The 18,172-nt window shown below is 44.3% G+C and overlaps 1 protein-coding gene and 1 long non-coding RNA gene across 4 annotated transcripts in view; both read right to left on the minus strand.

The window, feature by feature from the left end:
• The window catches only part of LOC144381331 (uncharacterized), a 178,665-nt gene that overhangs the window by 67,048 nt on the left and 93,445 nt on the right, over window positions 1-18,172 (minus strand). The gene's annotated exons all lie outside the window — the stretch shown is intronic.
• Window positions 7,152-18,172, minus strand: part of RELL1 (RELT like 1) — a 70,053-nt gene continuing 59,032 nt past the window's right edge. For all 3 annotated transcript variants that reach the window (XM_078068486.1, XM_078068488.1, XM_078068489.1), the window contains one exon: window positions 7,152-9,216. The gene's annotated coding sequence lies outside the window, so the exon portion shown is untranslated. The remainder of the gene's footprint in view (window positions 9,217-18,172) is intronic.

Here is an 18,172-nt window from a genome sequence, read left to right on the forward strand (position 1 = left end):
ATCCCCATTTCACAGATGGGGAAATGGAGGCTCAAAAAGCTATATAATTCATCCATAGTCACACAGATTGAACAACAAACTGGTCCTTGTTGAGGACTACATAATGCAGCTTCCCCACGGAGACAACCATGTTGCCATCAAACGAAAAAATGGCCGAATCAAAATGTGAAATTTCTAAGAAAAGAAAGCATTTGGTCTCCATTATTTTAAGGAACACATCAATCACAGCAATCAAGTGAATCTGAGACCTGAAACTTAAGGGAACTTTAAAATGGTGGAGAGAAATACAATGCAATTTCAGAAAAGTAAAATTATATGTATTGTCAATTGGGAAAGACAGGTTATTTTCTGGTTCTGAGGAAGATTTTAGCAAAGCATCGAAAAATCAGTCAAGGCCTTTATAAAGTCTCTAAGGCTGTCTCTTATCAATGATACTTGTGTTTTTAAATGATCATAGGGCCATAAATTTCTTATCCTACAAAGTGTGAGGTGGACCCATGGCATACATGTCACAGGAACAGGCAGTTACAATGTATGTGGAGGTTCCTTTCCTCAGTTTGGCTTCAGGACAGTGGAAGTGAAGGCTATGCCTCCCTCTGGGCCGTGATGAGACCTACGTGAGAAAAGTGCTTCGCACATACCCAGCACTAGGTGAATACTAAATGTTAAATGTGATTTTACTACCCAGTGAATGTCATCTCCCACCGGACCACCTTTTCTTTATGAGTAACACTCAACACTTCGACTGCTATGACCACTAAGCCTCCTGAGCCACGGTTTTTTTTTAGGATTTTATTTTTTTAAGTCATCTTTACACCCAACGTGGAGCTTGAACTTACAGCCCCAACATCAAGAGTTGCATGCTCTACCGCCTGAGCCAGGCAGCTGCCCCAACCACTTCTAATAATTTTAAATCATTTCCAAACTGAGTAAATCCTTTTCTACCTACATCATTAACAATCATCTCAAAAATGCAGTGTGGAGGCACTTCAAATTTAGTGTATTTCTTACTCTTAGGATTATTCTTTATTTTCATTATTTTCCGCATTAGGACACAGTAATTTATGCTTCATTACAAATTTAAGTCATACTGTGTTTGAGGTGAATAGTTATGGCATTAAAACTGACCTATTTCTTTTATCTTTCATTGCCCCAAGTAAGTTTTTATAAAATAAAATGCATTTAAGGCAAGACAGAAACCTTGGGAGGTTTGGTAGGTTCAGTTTGTTATTTCAATAGAGGATTGGTTTGGTTTGGTTTTTGTTTGATTTGGTCAACATTAATTCATTCGTAATCAACAAACCCATAAATTTTGTGATTTGGGTATTGTGTTATGATTCCAAGAACACTTTTTTAAAGATTTATTGATTGATTGATTTGAGAGAGAGCGCACACAGCGGGAGGAGCAGAGGGAGAGTGAGAGACAAAAACCCAAGCAGACTCCACACTGAGCCCGGAGCCCCACTGGGAGCTCAATCCCATGACCCATGAGATGGTGACCTGAGCCAAAACCAAGAGCCAGACCCTTAACCAACTGCGCCACCCAGGCATCCCAATTCTAAGAACATTTAACCCGTAATTTCTCAGCTAGATTCACTTGCAAATAAGAAGAAATCAAGTTCTTTTTTTTTTTTTAAGATTTATTTAGTTATTTAGTTATTTCTTCAAGAGAGAGAGGGCTTGCGCACGCACACATGCAAGCAGGAGGAGGGGCAGATGGAGAGGGAGGGAGAGAAACACTCCCCACGGAGGGCGGAGCCCGATGCAGGGCTGACACCACCCCCCTGAGATCATGCCCTGAGCCCAGACCAAGAGCTGGATGCTTAACCAACTGAGCCACCCAGGCGCCCCGAAATCAAGTTCTTTTTAAACTCACTGAGATGACTCTACGACATTCATGTCTTATAGTGAGAGTGATAAGATTAAATGACAACCTGAATAAACACAGAGGGAACAATTACCTTGTTCTCGTCCTTATCTCGTACCCCCGCGGCCATTCAGTATCAGCGCAGAGACTGGTATTTAGCTTAAGGTACCTAACCTGGTGCCAAGAGAATGTCGGGACTAGTAGATATTCTAGCTCCCCTCTTCTCCCCGGTCCTCCTACCCCCAATCCCTGCCCCCACCCCGAGTTCATCTTCAAATGTTAAGCCAAGTGAACGTGACAGAAACATCAAGAACCGACTCTCAAACGGCCACTTGCCTCGTTCTATCGCCTATTTCCCTGCGAAGGACCTGACCCCGCACGTCCGAGGCAGGGGGCCGAGCGGGCGCTGCCGGTACCGGCTCGGGGCTAAGCGCGTGAGCCGCGCGCGCGCACGGAACCCTCGCAAGCCCCCTAAAAGGCACGCTCTCGTCACTCCAGAGTGGGAGCACTGCCGTCCCAAGAAGGTAAGGTCGCAGATGGCCGCAGGCGCCCAAAGGCCAAATCTGTACCCTTCTGGCAGGTTATCCCAAAGCAAGAAAGAGGGGCGGGCGTGCAAGGGCGCTTCCGGGGAGACGCCGCGGCGTGCTGCCGGCCGCCCGGCTCCCAGGCGCCTCTGGGCCCGACGCAGGGCCTGCGTGCCCACGTGGCTCTGTGACTCCCCTTCCGTCTCTTCCTGTGAATGAGTGCAGTAGCCCCGGGGTTTTGTGGCCGTCGTTGTGGCCACAGAAACTCAACGCAAACGAGGGAAGACAAACGAGGAATGGCCTTGGCACGTTCCTAAAACTCCGAAGGGCAGCCGGTCCTCAGGGCCCACGGAGCCTGGGGCCTGAAAGCCACCAGGCCTGCCTCTCTTCCCCCCCGCGGAGGTGAACGTGGCGCGCTGGGAAGTCTCTTCCTTTCCTCGCGCCGGTTTCCACACGGCGGGGAACATGGCCGCCCGCGGCCCCTCAGCCTACAGCTTCGGCCACTTCCTCCAGCGCCCGCGGGCGCACATTGCAAAGGGGCTGCATCTGGCCAGGGCACGGGTAGAGGTGTCCCGGGCCCGCTTCGGTCCAGCCCGGCGGCAGCCAGGGCAGCCAGGCCCACGGCTCGGCTCTCAGAGGGAGGCGAAGAATTCCCCAAAGGAGGAGGCCCCCTTCCCAGAAGGGAGGCGTGCGGGCCTCACCGAGCCCCCGCCGCCCCTGCGCACGCTGCCGCCTCCCCCTCAGATCTTTTTCCTCCCCCTGCGCTTCCGCCTCCTCAAAACCTGGACCCTTCCCCAGCCTCTGGCTCTTCCGGGAGGCGTTGGACTCTGTGGTTCACGTCCGAGCAACGCACTCCCGGGCTCAGCGCCACTCTTGCACAAGGCTGGGTGCCGGGCCACTCCCCGGGCCTCGCTGGCCAGCTGTGGTGCGACACAGGCACGCGGAGCCTTGACCAAGTCTCGGCGCGGGGCCGCTTCCCATGGCGGCGCCCTCGGTCGGGGCCGGACGTGCAGACGGCGGCAGGCACCACGACCTTGCGTGCTTTTCTACCCCCTGAATAGCCCTGTGAGAGGTCCTTCTATAGATGAGGACCTTGCGGCTCAGAAAGGTTAGGTCACTTTCCGAGTGGCGGAGCCGGGATTCAAACTCAAGAGCAAAGTCACATCACTTCCGTGACGGGACTCGGGGCATGGAACTCCGTCACTCCCACCAGCACGCAAGCTAACACTCGCGGGGACACGAGCTCCCGGGTACGACACTGGTCTCTGATGAGAAAGAAAATAAAGAAATTGGCAGAGTCAGGAAATGGGTGAGGAAAGACCCAAACTTGCACTTTTATGCCCACAAAAGAGCTAATGATAGTCTTTCGCTTTTAAAGGTAGACTTTTGTTCACTCATTCATTCAGCAGATAATCATGAACGCCTTCTGCCCGCCAGGCCCTGAAAAAAGACCGACAGACGATCCTAGAAGCCACGCTCCCTGCAGTTCTCCCATTCGGCCAGCAGAGGGGGCGAGTGCCAGCTCTGTGCAAGGCAGAAAACCCAGCAGGTCCGGACACCTGCTGATCTGGGTGGCCCAGCTGGGCTGGCCCAGAATGCCAGGGACAAAGCAGTCCCAGGCGTCCTTTCAGGTCTTTGGAGAGACAGTTAGGGGCCCCCGGGAAGATCTAAGACCAGTCCTGAAGAACGGGTCTGGGAAGATGAGGAATGTGCAAAGGAAGCCCTCGGTAGAAACAACCTATTCCACCGACAAAAAAAGGGTCAGAGGATCCAGAAACTGGCAAGGACCTCAGGTGCAAAACAGTCCCCTTTGACCACAGCCAAGCCCTCGCTGACCAGGACTGAATCGTGGGACCCCACTTCCTAGCCTCTAACATTCTGCTGTCCTCAGTGGGAGAGAAGGAAGGGTCCTTCACCTTTCTGTTATACCAGATTAGGGTGGAAGATGCCTAAGATACCAAGAGTGAGTTGAGAAGGAAGTGCAGGAGCATACAAGCCATGGACAGTCGGCAAATTCACTCGGGACCTGTCGGGACCGGGAGAGAGCTGAACGAATTATTCAAGCTGACGTTGCAAGGGTGGTGCTCTGCCTCCCTGTAGAACAGAATGGCTGCAGGCACAACACGTCCACTGCTCATTGCTCCCCTAAAAGCTGAGAGAGACGTGAAAGCCAAGTGACTCGGCCCCACCCACTCTGCAGGGCACTTGTGCTAGAGGATCAAAAGGCTGCCCAATTAGGGGTGCGTGAGTGGCTCAATCAGTTAAGACTGTGACTCGATTTCGGCTTGGGTCATGGTCTCAAGCTTGTGGATTTGAGTCCTGCGTCAGGCTCCGCGCTCAGCACAGAATCTGCTTCAGTTTCTCTCTCTCTCCTTCTGCCTCTCCCCTCACCATGCTCTCTCTCAAATAAATTAAAAAAAAAAAAAAAGACTGACCAATTAAGAATAAACCCCATCACGCCAAGTGACCCCTTCTGACTAAAATGAGGAATTTGGGGGGAATTTCTAACATTCTCCCTATTGCATACATTCTGGATTTCTTGGTTTTCACGAACTGAAATGATAAAGTCAGCTTTTCCACTTCCTTAACATAAGCCCTTATTGATCATCTTATTTTCAAGGCAACAACAACAAAATCCCAGGAAAATTTAAAACCCAGATCCAAGGAGGTACCAGAGTGAACTTTGCTGTGTATAAATTTTGAACATTCTAATCGGGACATAAAGGAAAGATGGCATGCAGACAATGACAAATGACTCCTCGTTAAAACTGAATCACATCACCACGCTGAGGGGTGGGGAACAAAGGAGCTGACCTAAGCCCTGGGCACCCAGGGTTTTTGCTGGCTGCTGTAAGGCGAAACAACTAGATGAACTGTACGCACACCGTGCTCTAGCTGATACATTTGTTTCTCCCAGGGCTCTGTATTCAAACTTTATATGTATGCTAGGATTGAACTACGTAAAAATATTTTAGACAGTAAGAACCAGGTTTTCTCCCTGGAGACCAAAGTTATAAACAAGGAACGCAGGAAGTTTAGAATGAGCTCTGTGGAGCTAGACTCCAGTCAGAGTACCAGTCCCAGCTCATGTTTGTTCTAGACAGAGAAAGGAACGAAGTGTGTATACACACGGGGTAGTTGTGTGTGTGTGTGTGTGTGTGTGTATGCATAGAAGCCTAGAAGCAGTGAGGTCCCTGCTTCCATGAGCACACCTACTATCCTGAACTTGGTTTCTAAACCCAATTCTACAGTAAAGAGGAACAAAGGCTCCTTGGTTAGTGGTCAGTTCTAGGGCTGAGGCAAGAAAATGCAAGATGACAAGATGAGCCTGGAGCATCTTGAGTTCCACAAAGTGAGAATGAGCCAAAGGGTAAAAGAAAAAGGAAGAGATGAAGAGAGGAAGGGAGGGAGGGAGGAAGGAAGGGAGAATAAAGAGCATGGAGCCCTATCAAAAGGACACAGACACTAACCTGAAAGAGCGCCCCCACCACCACCACCACAGTCATAACTGTTGCAGGCAAGATCCACCAGTGGATGGTGTCGTGGGTTCTACTGTGTTCCCTAAAAAGAGGTATTGAAGTCCTGACTCCTGGTTCCTGTGAATGGGATCTTATTTGAAATTGGGGTCTGTGCAAATGTAATGAAGTTAAAATGAAGCATCCTCAGGGGAAGAGCAGACAAAGGCACACACACAGGAAAGACAGCCATGGAAAGACAGGCAGAGATGGGAGCGAAGTGGCCACAAAGCAAGGGACGCCAAGGACGGCCAGCAGCGGCCAGGAGCTCAGAGAGAGGCATGGAACACATTCTCCCTCAGGGGCTTCAGAAGGAATCAACCCTGAAGACACCTCAATCGCAGCCTTCTGGCCTCCTAAACCATGGAAGAATACATTTCTGTGGTTGGGGGCCAACCAGTTGGTGGTAATTTGTTACATAACCCTAAGAAACTAATACAGATGGTAAAATTAATAAGTGAAAACTTAAGCGGAAACAGGATATTGGCCTAATCTCAAAGGATCTCTTCTCAAATGTTCACTGCAAAGGAAAAGACCAAAGTGAAAGCTGGTGGCCACGGCCTCGACCAAATGATCAAGGCTAACATCACTGGTGACAGGCATGGACATGACGTTCCCGTTACGGGAAGGGCACATCGCCTCTGCAGATCCTTTCCATAACACAAATCCCCCATCGAATCAGGAGAAATAGCTGGCAGACTGAAGCTGATGGGCATTCTACAAAATTACAGAAGGCTACACTGTAAATTATGGGATCATGAACCCCAAGAAAAAGAGGAGGGACCATCACAGCTCAGAGACCAGACAACTAACTGCAGTGGGCGATCCTAGGTCATGATCAGCACAACGGGTGGGATCCGAACAAAGAGGTGGCTTGCTTAACTGGTAGTATGGTACCGGGGCTTCATTTCTTAGTTTCGATCGTTGGTCTGCCATGATGCGAGATGTTAACATGAAGGGAACTGAGGTGAAGGGCACACAAAAACTCTCTGTACCGATTCTGTAACTCTTCTGCACATTCAAAGTGATCTCCAAATTCTAAAAATAATTATCAGGGGGGTGGGGAGTGGCGTTACTGGGGGGAGGGGGGAGGAAGTGCGGATTGACATCCAGTGGGGATCACTGGTCAATTCAGACCTAAGAGATGAGGCACGGTAACATGAGGCTCAATAGAATCGTGCCACCACAATCACATTTTCAGTAGACAAGGCACCAACAGGGTGAATCGTTCAAAAAACAGCACAGTGTGTTTAACGTTTTTATTTTTAACTCTGCTTTGGTAGTACAAAAGTTGTGAAAGTACAAACCAGACAGTTAAAAATACTATTGACACTCAAAATGGTGAAAAATTTCCTTTACAAATTTTTACATCAAGGTTGCAGCCAACTCACTCATTCTACCAGAAGACAGCCCATCATTAGTGTTTCGTATAGTAAGTTGGTTGTGGACCCCCAGTCCTTCCACAGAAGGAAGAAAAACACAAGCCCTGTAAACATCAGCTGCTTTGGGAACACTTAAGAATTCTTATTAGTAAAAAGCTTATGTGTTAAAACATTGAATGCTTAACTTTTGGCATGTTTGGAAGCCAGCCAGACAAAAACTGCTCAAGTATTAGAAAATATTTAAAACGTACTCTTGGTATAAACACAATTTTAAATATTTTTCAGTATTCTCTTGCCTGTTGTATTGCTATAAAAAAGTGCTCTGACCTGAATAAAATTAAAAAATAATTAAAGCTGAAGGAATATCTTACATTTTGTCCCTCACCATTTGAGGGCATTATACTTTTCAAGCCAAAAATGATGCCTTTTTTTTTTTTAAACTAAAACTATTGGTCTAGACTGCACATATAGTATTTACACTAATACACACCCCCAAAATTCTTCTATTGCTCCTTTCTGGACTTTAGCGGAATTTCTCTCCATACCGACTTCCCCTAGTCCTCTGTGTAGATGTATGGACACACATGTACAGCTCTTACCAGTTGTCAGAAAAAATTCACGTGCAATTGAACCTACCATTCATTTCAAAGGTTGGAAATTTGTGGTTTGATGCCAGAAACAGAACGGAATGAGTAAACTGACAGTAAATACTTGAAACGACATTTTTATGGAAATCCTCTTTGGGGCTGAAATGAGAAAGATGCTCTTTCTCTCTGAGATAACATCAGTGCCCCCAGGCACCACACCCACACTGACTCGGGGGCACCTGTAACTGGACGCTCCTGGCCCCCCGCCCCCGCCGGTCAGAAATTCGCCACTATCTCTGCCTCTGGTTCTTGCGGGGGTTTCGTACACTGTATAGCTAAACAAATAAATACATAAAAGTGGGGTTTTCCAGGCTTCCAGGGGAAATGCGACCCTCCAGAATCTTTTCAATAATGAGCCTCGGTTACAGGATATGAAATAGGAAGTGCCCTCGGAAAACATGCCAGAGGAAGGTACAGGCCCATTTTACGTCGGAAGTTGGGTGTATTTGTTTTGTTTTGGCCTTGGGTTGTCAAAACAGGCGTTTTGTTGTTTTGATTTTAGTCATTTTAAACTACTGTCCCCCTTTATTCAATGGACAAAGTAAGAACTGCTTAGCGCAAGTTTAAAAAAAACATACTCTCAATATTTTATCAGTGACCAAGGAGTGGCATGGTGGCGGCGAGTTAATGTTGACTTCTTGGTCCAAGATTCAAAAGTCTGGCATCTGGTTCCATCTGACTCCATGACCAATTATTCAGGGCTAGACCAGACTATCTGCAAGGACCTTTCACCCCCACTGAAGTTTCATCTTTATCTTCTGTAACAGTTAAACTGCAAGAGGATCTTCTTGCAACCAGTTGCAAAATGAGACCTACGGGTTGGGAGAACAGAGGCGCGTGTGCGCACAGATGTGGATGCGTGCACGTGCGCGTGCATGCATGCGCACTCACAGTCACTCACACATCAACACCCCCGAGCACCAGCTCAGAGTGCACACGAATAGTTCCACTGCACAGAGGGATCGTGCTGGAAAAACTGCAAGGTGTACCAAGGCCAGGGAATGGGGATTGGGAGGTACGGTGGTTGGGGCAAATTGAAAAAATGAGCTCTTTTCTTCACTGGAAATGTAATAAATTTTCCATCAGACTTTTTAACCCAAAACCTGTTTCCAAGCAAACTGAATTCTATATCCAGCATAGCACAAATATTCCCTTTTAGCTTTTATCCCCATGTCTGCAGACTCCGCAATAGAAACTGTATAAAAATTTTTAAAAATCCCCCAGGCAACTTCTTATCTTGTAAGTCTTCAGTGTCTTAGAACTCTTCAAATCAAGTCACCCCTGCAAGAGAAAACACAAAGGTAAAGCTTTCCAGAAGGTAAACATCATATCACATATTCACCTGCATGGATATTTAAAAACACAGAGGAATTGTAATCTTTCCTCACCCCATCTCACCCCACCCCCCTGTTTTCCTTCCCCATCCCCCATTTCTTCTAGAATTCAGTCTAAAGAAATGCAAGTACCACAATTTCAAAAGGACCTCATTATCAAGGTTTTATAAACCAAGAAAGAAGAGAATTCGAGAGCCACAGTGGACTAAGGGTATCAGTCCGTTTCAACAGGAGTTTCTAAAGTGACCGACTAGTTGAGCGCTCTGCCCTGAGTCATGTATCCCTTCTTCCCGGGAACGTGTTCTTTAACTCCTCGGCCACATTCTGCCAAGTAAGGAGCAGTAGGGTGAACATGCTCAGGCACAATGAAAGCTCTATGTGTCAGATGAGGCATCCTTCCCCAGCCATACCAGACAGAGTTAACTCTGGGTCTCTACGGCCTCTTGGCTGGGGCCTCAGGGGCCAATAGCAGGAGCGCAGTGACGAGATGCCTGATCTTAGGTGTTCCTTGTAACTCAAGGGCGGTGTTGTGGTTTTCAGTTCTAACAGCCGGCCCCTGTCACTGTCTACATTCTCCTTACAAATGAAGGCCCCGGGTAAACTTGGAAAACAGTTTTTTATTTTCCAAAGCTGTTTTCGATTGTTGTTGTTTCTACAAATGTCTCATCTAAGGGACAGACGGCTGTGTACCCGATTACGGTCCTGTCTGGAAGCCGGGGATCACTCAGGACAGGACTGAGATTCTAGCGCTGCCTCTGTGTGGAAGCATGCACGACACGCAGGCCACCCTGCACCAGGTTAAGGAACGAAGCATTTTCCCGTCTGCCGACAAACGCTAAACAAACCCGCATGAAGCCAACTTGCAGGAATACAAGAGCAAAAAGTCAACAGAGATATCTTGATTTACATGTTACTTTGTATTTATTTTACAGCTCCTTCTTCAGGATCTAGAGTGTGATATTATCCTTTTCTGTCATTCTGTCATTTAGAATATTGATCATAGTTATGAGAGAGAGACAGAGAGGAAGAGAAAGAAATAGAGAGAGAGAGAGATTACCTAAACTAGAAGGTTTGGGTAAAGGATCCTTAACCCCTTCGCTAAAAAGGAAATAAAACATTGTCCCCTAAAACAGCAAGCATGCAGTTTTTAATTATGAATGGAGACAATAATTCTCTGCCCTGCCTTGCTACAGCCTAGCGCAGCCGAAGCTCAGATTTGTGCTGTAGAGCCGAGCACAAGCAAGTCTGGGAAGAGTTTCATTTGAGAGTTGATGAGTATGAAAGATGCTAGCAGGGGGAAAAGGGAGGAAAGCCAGAGGTGGAGAAATAGAAAAATGGTCCTGAAAGACAAAACAGTAAAAAAAGAAGAGCGAATTTTCAAAGCCAAACTTCAAACTAGGCCATTATCTACAAAAGAGGTGTTCAACTATTTTTATATCTCCTCCTTTTATCATCTGCTCCCTTAGACCTAGATTTTTTTGCATCAAGGAAAACAGGAAGGTCAAGGGCGAGGAATGTCAGGCCTAGAATGTAATGTTCCATCACAGTCAGTTTTTGATCCAACGGAGAACTTCCCATTTAAAGTTCTTTGCACAGATTTAACCGACTTTAAAGAGCGGGCAAGACAGAGGGCTGGGCTAGGGAAGAATCTGGAGCAAGAGGCCTGGATTCTAATCCAGACCCCATGACTAGCTGTTGAACCTTTGCCCGCTCTGGAGCATTTCCTCAAAGGGGTGTTGGTGGTTTTACAAAAGATGATCTATGTACGATGCTTAACACGGGGCTAGCAGTCAGTACGCTCCCAAAGCTGAGTCATTTTGATCGTTCCCCTCATCCAACTGCCCTAAACCATCATGTTGGCTGCAACCGAGGCGGATTAAAACTGCACTGTGTGCAGTTTGAGAGAGGAAGTGAGAAATACAAATTTACAGAATTAAGTTAACCTTTCTAAAAACCCTATTAAAGCCACGCAGCACCGGAGGTGCAGTTCTGGGCTCTCCTACTTCAAAAACAAGTGCTTATCAAAAGGCAGCACTTTACCAGCATAGCTGCTATCCATTTCCAGGTAAATACCTCTTTTATCAGAATGACAATCCAGGGGAAAGAAGACACCACATAGTCTGTGGCTTGTAAATTTCCAGCTGTGACCTTAAGGCTGGGGCTGGGTTCACAGGTGCATTTCCACGTTGTTAAATTTCTCCTCATCGCGTCCGACAGTTGTGAACATACCCACATTGATAAACAAACACAGACTTTTAAATGGTATTTAACACACCACATTAATATTAAAAGGTGCCTTCCTTAAGGCCTTACAGCAGTCAGAAACCATGGGTGGCCTAGCATAAATGCCAGGGCAGGCCAGCAGCAGTGGATGGGCTGGGAGAAAATCCTCCACCCACCCCTCATTCTCAGTTCCCATCACTATGGGATCCACCATATCGAACAAGTCGAAACTCTCTCTCTGGAGAAATTTGGTGATTACGGTTTTACACATGAATGCTCAAGCTGAAAGAAATTAAGCAAAACTTCCTTACATTTTTTTTTAAATTTTTTTTATTGTTATGTTAATCCCCATACATTACATCATTAGTTTTAGATATAGTGTTCCATGATTCATTGTTTGTGCATAACACCCAGTGCTCCATTCAGTATGTGCACTCTTTAATACCCATCACCAGGCTAACCCATCCTCCCACCCCCCTCCCCTCTAGAACCCTCAGTTTGCTTTTCAGAGTCCATCGTCTCTCATGGTTCTTCTCCCCCTCCGATTTCCCCCCTTCATTCTTCCCCTCCTGCTACATTCTTCTTCTTCTTTTTTTCTTTCTTAACATATATTGCATTATTTGTTTCAGAGGTAAAGATCTGAGATTCAACAGTCTTGCACAATTCACAGCGCTTACCAGAGCACATACCCTCCCCATTGTCCATCACCCAGTCACCCCATCCCTCCCACCCCACCCCCACTCCAGCAACCCTCAGTTTGTTTCCTGAGATTAAGAATTCCTCATATCAGTGAGGTCATATGATACATGTCTTTCTCTTTTTGACTTATTTCGCTCAGCATAATACCCTCCAGTTCCATCCACGTTGTTGCAAATGGCAAGATCTCATTCCTTTTGATGGCTGCATAATATTCCATTGTATATATATACCACTTCTTCTTTATCCATTCATCTGTTGATGGACATCTTGGCTCTTTCCACAGTTTGGCTATTGTGGACATTGCTGCTATAAACATCGGGGTGCACGTACCCTTTCGGGTACCTACTTTTGTATCTTTGGGGTAAATACCCAGGAGTGCAATTGCTGGATCATATGGTAGCTCTATTTTCAACTTTTTGAGGAACCTCCATACTGTTTTCCAGAGTGGCTGCACCAGCTTGCATTCCCACCAACAGTGTAGGAGGGTTCCCCTTTCTCCGCATCCCCGCCAACATCTGTCATTTCCTGACTTGTTAATTTTAGCCATTCTGACTGGTGTGAGGTGGTATCTCATTGAGGTTTTGATTTGGATTTCCCTGATGCCGAGCGATGTTGAACACTTTTTCATGTGTCTGTTGGCCATTTGGATGTCTTCTTTGGAAAAATGTCTGTTCATGTCTTCTGCCCATTTCTTGATTGGATTATTTGTTCTTTTGGTGTTGAGTTTGATGAGTTCTTTATAGATTTTGGATACTAGCCCTTTATCTGATATGTCATTTGCAAATATCTTCTCCCATTCTGTCAGTTGTCTTTTGGTTTTGTTGACTGTTTCCTTTGCTTTGCAAAAGCTTTTTATCTTGATGAAGTCCCAATAGTTCATTTTTGCCCTTGCTTCCCTTGCCTTTGGCGATGTTTCTAGGAAGAAGTTGCTGCAGCTGAGGTCGAAGAGGTTGCTGCCTGTGTTCTCCTTTAGGATTTTGATGGACTCCTGTCTCACATTTAGGTCTTTCAACCATTTGGAGTCTATTTTTGTGTGTGGTGTAAGGAAATGGTCCAGTTTCATTCTTCTGCATGTGGCTGTCCAATTTTCCCAACACCATTTGTTGAAGAGACTGTCTTTTTTCCATTGGACATTCTTTCTTGCTTTGTCAAAGATTAGTTGACCATAGAGTTGAGGGTCCATTTCTGGGCTCTCTATTCTGTTCCATTGATCTATGTGTCTGTTTTTGTGCCAGTACCATACTGTCTTGATGATGACAGCTTTGTAGTAGAGCTGGAAGTCCGGAATTGTGATGCCGCCAGCTTTGCTTTTCTTTTTCAACATTCCTCTGGCTATGCGGGGTCTTTTCTGGTTCCATACAAATTTTAGGATTATTTGTTCCATTTCTTTGAAAAAAGTGGATGGTATTTTGATGGGGATTGCATTGAATGTGTAGATTGCTCTAGGTAGGATTGACATCTTCACAATATTTGTTCTTCCAATCCATGAGCATGGAACGTTTTTCCATTTCTTTGTGTCTTCCTCAATTTCTTTCATGAGTATTTTATAGTTTTCTGAGTACAGATCCTTTGCCTCTTTGGTTAGATTTATTCCTAGGTATCTTATGGTTTTGGGTGCAATTGTAAATGGGATCGACTCCTTAATTTCTCTTTCTTCTGACTTGTTGTTGGTGTATAGGAATGCCACTGACTTCTGTGCATTGATTTTATATCCTGCCACTTTACTGAATTCCTGTATGAGTTCTAGCAATTTTGGGGTGGAGTCTTTGGGATTTTCCACATAAAGTATCATATCATCTGCAAAGAGTGAGAGTTTGACTTCTTCTTTGCCGATTTGGATGCCTTTGATTTCTTTTTGTTGTCTGATTGCTGTGGCTAGGACTTCCAATACTATGTTGAAGAGCAGTGGTGATAGTGGACATCCTTGCCGCGTTCCTGACCTTAGGGGGAAAGTTCTCAGTTTTTCCCCATTGAGAATGATATTCGCTGTAGGTTTTTCATAGATGGCTTTTATGATATTGAGGTATGTACCCTCTATCCCTATACTCTGAAGAGATTTGATCAAGAAAGGATGCTGTACTTTGTCAAATGCTTTTTCTGCATCTATTGAGAGGATCATATGATTCTTGTTCTTTCTTTTGTTAATGTATTGTATCACGTTGATTGATTTGCGGATGTTGAACCAACCTTGCAGCCCAGGGATAAATCCCACTTGGTCGTGGTGAATAATCCTTTTAATGTACTGTTGGATCCTACTGGCTAGTATTTTGGTGAGAATTTTTGCATCCATGTTCATCAGGGATATTGGTCTGTAATTCTCCTTTTTGATGGGGTCTTTGTCTGGTTTTGGGATCAAGGTAATGCTGGCCTCATAAAATGAGTTTGGAAGTTTTCCTTCCATTTCTATTTTTTGGAACAGTTTCAGAAGAATAGGTATTGATTCTTCTTTAAATGTTTGGTAGAATTCCCCTGGGAAGCCATCTGGCCCTGGGCTTTTGTGTTTTGGGAGATTTTTGATGACTGCTTCAATTTCCTTAGTGGTTATAGGTCTGTTCAGGTTTTCTATTTCTTCCTGGTTCAGTTTTGGTAGTTGATACATCTCTAGGAATGCATCCATTTCTTCCAGGTTATCTAATTTGCTGGCATAGAGTTGCTCATAATATGTTCTTATAATTGTTTGTATTTCTTTGGTGTTGGTTGTGATCTCTCCTCTTTCATTCATGATTTTGTTGATTTGGGTCATTTCTCTTTTCTTTTTGATAAGTCTGGCCAGGGGTTTATCAATCTTGTTAATTCTTTCAAAGAACCAGCTCCTAGTTTCGTTGATCTGTTCTACTGTTCTTTTGGTTTCTATTTCATTGATTTCTGCTCTGATCTTTATTATTTCTCTTCTCCTGCTGGGTTTCGGCTTTATTTGCTGTTCTTTCTCCAGCTCCTTTAGGTGTAGGGTTAGGTTGTGTACTTTAGACCTTTCTTGTTTCTTGAGAAAGGCTTCTATTGCTATATACTTTCCTCTTAGGACTGCCTTTGCTGTATCCCAAAGATTTTGAATAGTTGTGTTTTCATTTTCATTGGTTTCCATGAATTTTTTTAATTCTTCTTTAATTTCCTGGTTGACCCATTCATTCTTCAGTAGGATGCTCTTTAGCCTCCATGTATTCGAGTTCATTCCGACTTTCCTCTTGTGATTGAGTTCTAGTTTCAAAGCATTGTGGTCTGAAAATAGGCAGGGAATGATCCCAATCTTTTGGTACCAGTTGAGACCTGATTTATGACCTAGGATGTGATCTATTCTGGAGAATGTTCCATGGGCACTAGAGAAGAATGTGTATTCTGTTGCTTTGGGATGGAATGTTCTGAATATGTCTGTGAAGTCCATTTGGTCCAGTGTGTCATTTAAAGTCTTTATTTCCTTGTTGATCTTTTGCTTAGACGATCTGTCCATTTCAGTGAGGGGGGTGTTAAAGTCCCCCACTATTATTGTATTGCTGTCGATGTGTTTCTTTGCTTTTGTTATTAATTGCCTTATATAACTGGCTGCTCCCATGTTAGGGGCATAGATATTTACAATTGTTAGATCTTCTTGTTGGATAGACCCTTTAAGTAGGATATAGTGTCCTTCCTCATCTCTTATTACAGTCTTTGGTTTAAAATCTAATTTGTCTGATATAAGGATTGCCATCCCAGCTTTCTTTTGGTGTCCATTAGCATGGTAAATGGTTTTCCACCCCCTCACTTTCAATCTGGGGATGTCTTTGGTTCTAAAATGAGTCTCTTGCAGACAGCATATCGATGGGTCTTGTTTTTTAATCCAATCTGATAGCCTGTGTCTTTTGATTGGGGCATTTAGCCCATTTACATTCAGGGTAACTATTGAAAGATAGGAATTTAGTGCCATTGTATTGCCTGTAAAGTGACTGTTACTGTATATTGTTTGTGTTCCTTTCTGGTCTATGTTGCTTTTAGGCTCTCTCTTTGCTTAGAGGACCCCTTTCAAGATTTCTTGGAGGGCTGGTTTCGTGTTTGCAAATTCCTTTAGTTTTTGTTTGTCCTGGAAGCTTTTTATCTCTCCTTCAATTTTCAATGACAGCCTAGCTGGATATAGTATTCTTGGCTGCATATTTTTCTCATTTAGTGCTCTGAATATGTCCTGCCAGTCCTTTCTGGCCTGCCAGGTCTCTGTGGATAAGTCTGTTGCCAATCTAATGTTTCTACCATTGTAGGTTACATCTCTTCTCCCGAGCTGCTTTCAGGATTTTCTCTTTGTCTCTGAGACTCGTAAGTTCTACTATTAGATGTCGGGGTGTTGACCTATTTTTATTGATTTTGAGAGGGGTTCTCTGTGCTTCCTGGATTTTGATGCCTGTTTCCTTCCCCAAACTAGGGAAGTTCTCTGCTATAATTTGCTCCATTATACCTTCCGCCCCTCTCTCTCTTTCTTCTTCTTCTGGGATCCCAATTATTCTAATGCTGTTTCGTCTTATGGTATCGTTTATCTCTCGAATTCTGCCCTCGTGATCCAGTAGTTGTTTATCTCTCTTTTTCTCAGCTTCTTTATTTTCCATCATTTGGTCTTCTATCTCACTGATTCTTTCTTCTGCCTCATTTATCCTAGCAGTTAGCGCCCCCATATTTGATTGCACCTCATTAATAGCCTTTTTGATTTCTACTTGGTTAGATTTTAGTTCTTTTACTTCTCCAGAAAGGGTTTCTCTAATAACTTCCATGCTTTTTTCAAGCCCAGCTAGTATCTTTAAAGTCATGATTCTGACCTCTAGATCTGACATCGTACTAATGTCCGTATTGAGTAGGTCCCTGGCAGTCGGTACTACCTCTTGTTCTTTTTGTTGAGGTGATTTTTTCCGTCTTGTCATTTTGTGCAGAGGAGAATAGATTAATGAGAGAACAAAATGCTAGCAGGGTAACAACGTCCCCAGAAAATATACTCTAAACAAATCAGAAAAGACCTGAAGCAGTGGGAAAAGAAAGGGAAGGAGAGAAAAAAGAAAAAGAAAGAAAAAAAGAAAAAAGAAAAAGATAAAGATAAAGATAAAAATAAACAAAAACAGAACAAAACAAAACAAGACAAAAACAGAATGTGATCAAATATGATCAGGCTGGTTTATAGATCAGTGCCACACACTAGATTTTGGGTGTATTTTGGTCTGTTAAAAAAAAGTGCCTCCCAAAATTTTAAAGAAAGAAAAACTTATATATGTACAAAAATAAGGGTTGATATGATGAAGGGATGGAATATGACTGTAAAGATGGAAATTATAAAAAATTTTATAAAAGGAATTGATAAGTTGTTTGAAAAAAGAAAGAAGAGGATTTAAAAAAAAAAAAAAGAAAAAAGAGAATGTGATCAGGCAGGGGAGTAGGAAAAAACCATACACTAGAGATTTAGAGTATATTTTGATCTGTTAGAAGAAACTATCTCAAAATTTTAAAGAGAGAACAACTTATATATATACGCCAAAAATACAGGTAACTACTATGAAGGGATAGAATATGACTCTAAAAATGAAAAATAAAAATGTTTTTTTAAAAAAGGGATTGATAAGATGTTGGTTGAAAAAGGGAAAAAGAAAAATTCAAAAAAAAGAAAAAAAAAGAAAAGACAGTAAAAAAAAATAATTTACTTTGAAAGACTACAGAATCATGGTAAAAAAGCCATGAATTCTATGTGCAGTATTCCCCTAGCGCTGGCGTTCTGCCGTTCTCATTGATCGGTAAACTTGGTCTTGGCTGGCTGTTCTCGCTGATCTTCTGGGGGAGGGGCCTGTTGCGGTGGTTCCCAAATGTCTTTGCCGGAGGCGGAATTGCCCCGCCCTTGCCGGTCCGGGCTAAGTAATCTGCTCGGGTTTGCTCTCGGGAGCTTTTGTTCCCTGCAAGCTTTCCGTACAGCTTTGGAGGCGGAGAGTGAAAATGGCGGCCTCCCAGTCTCCGCCCCGGAGGAGCTGAGAACTCGGGGCCCCGCT

The sequence above is a fragment of the Halichoerus grypus genome, chromosome 3 (assembly GCF_964656455.1).
Source record: "Halichoerus grypus chromosome 3, mHalGry1.hap1.1, whole genome shotgun sequence".
NCBI lineage: Eukaryota > Metazoa > Chordata > Mammalia > Carnivora > Phocidae > Halichoerus > Halichoerus grypus.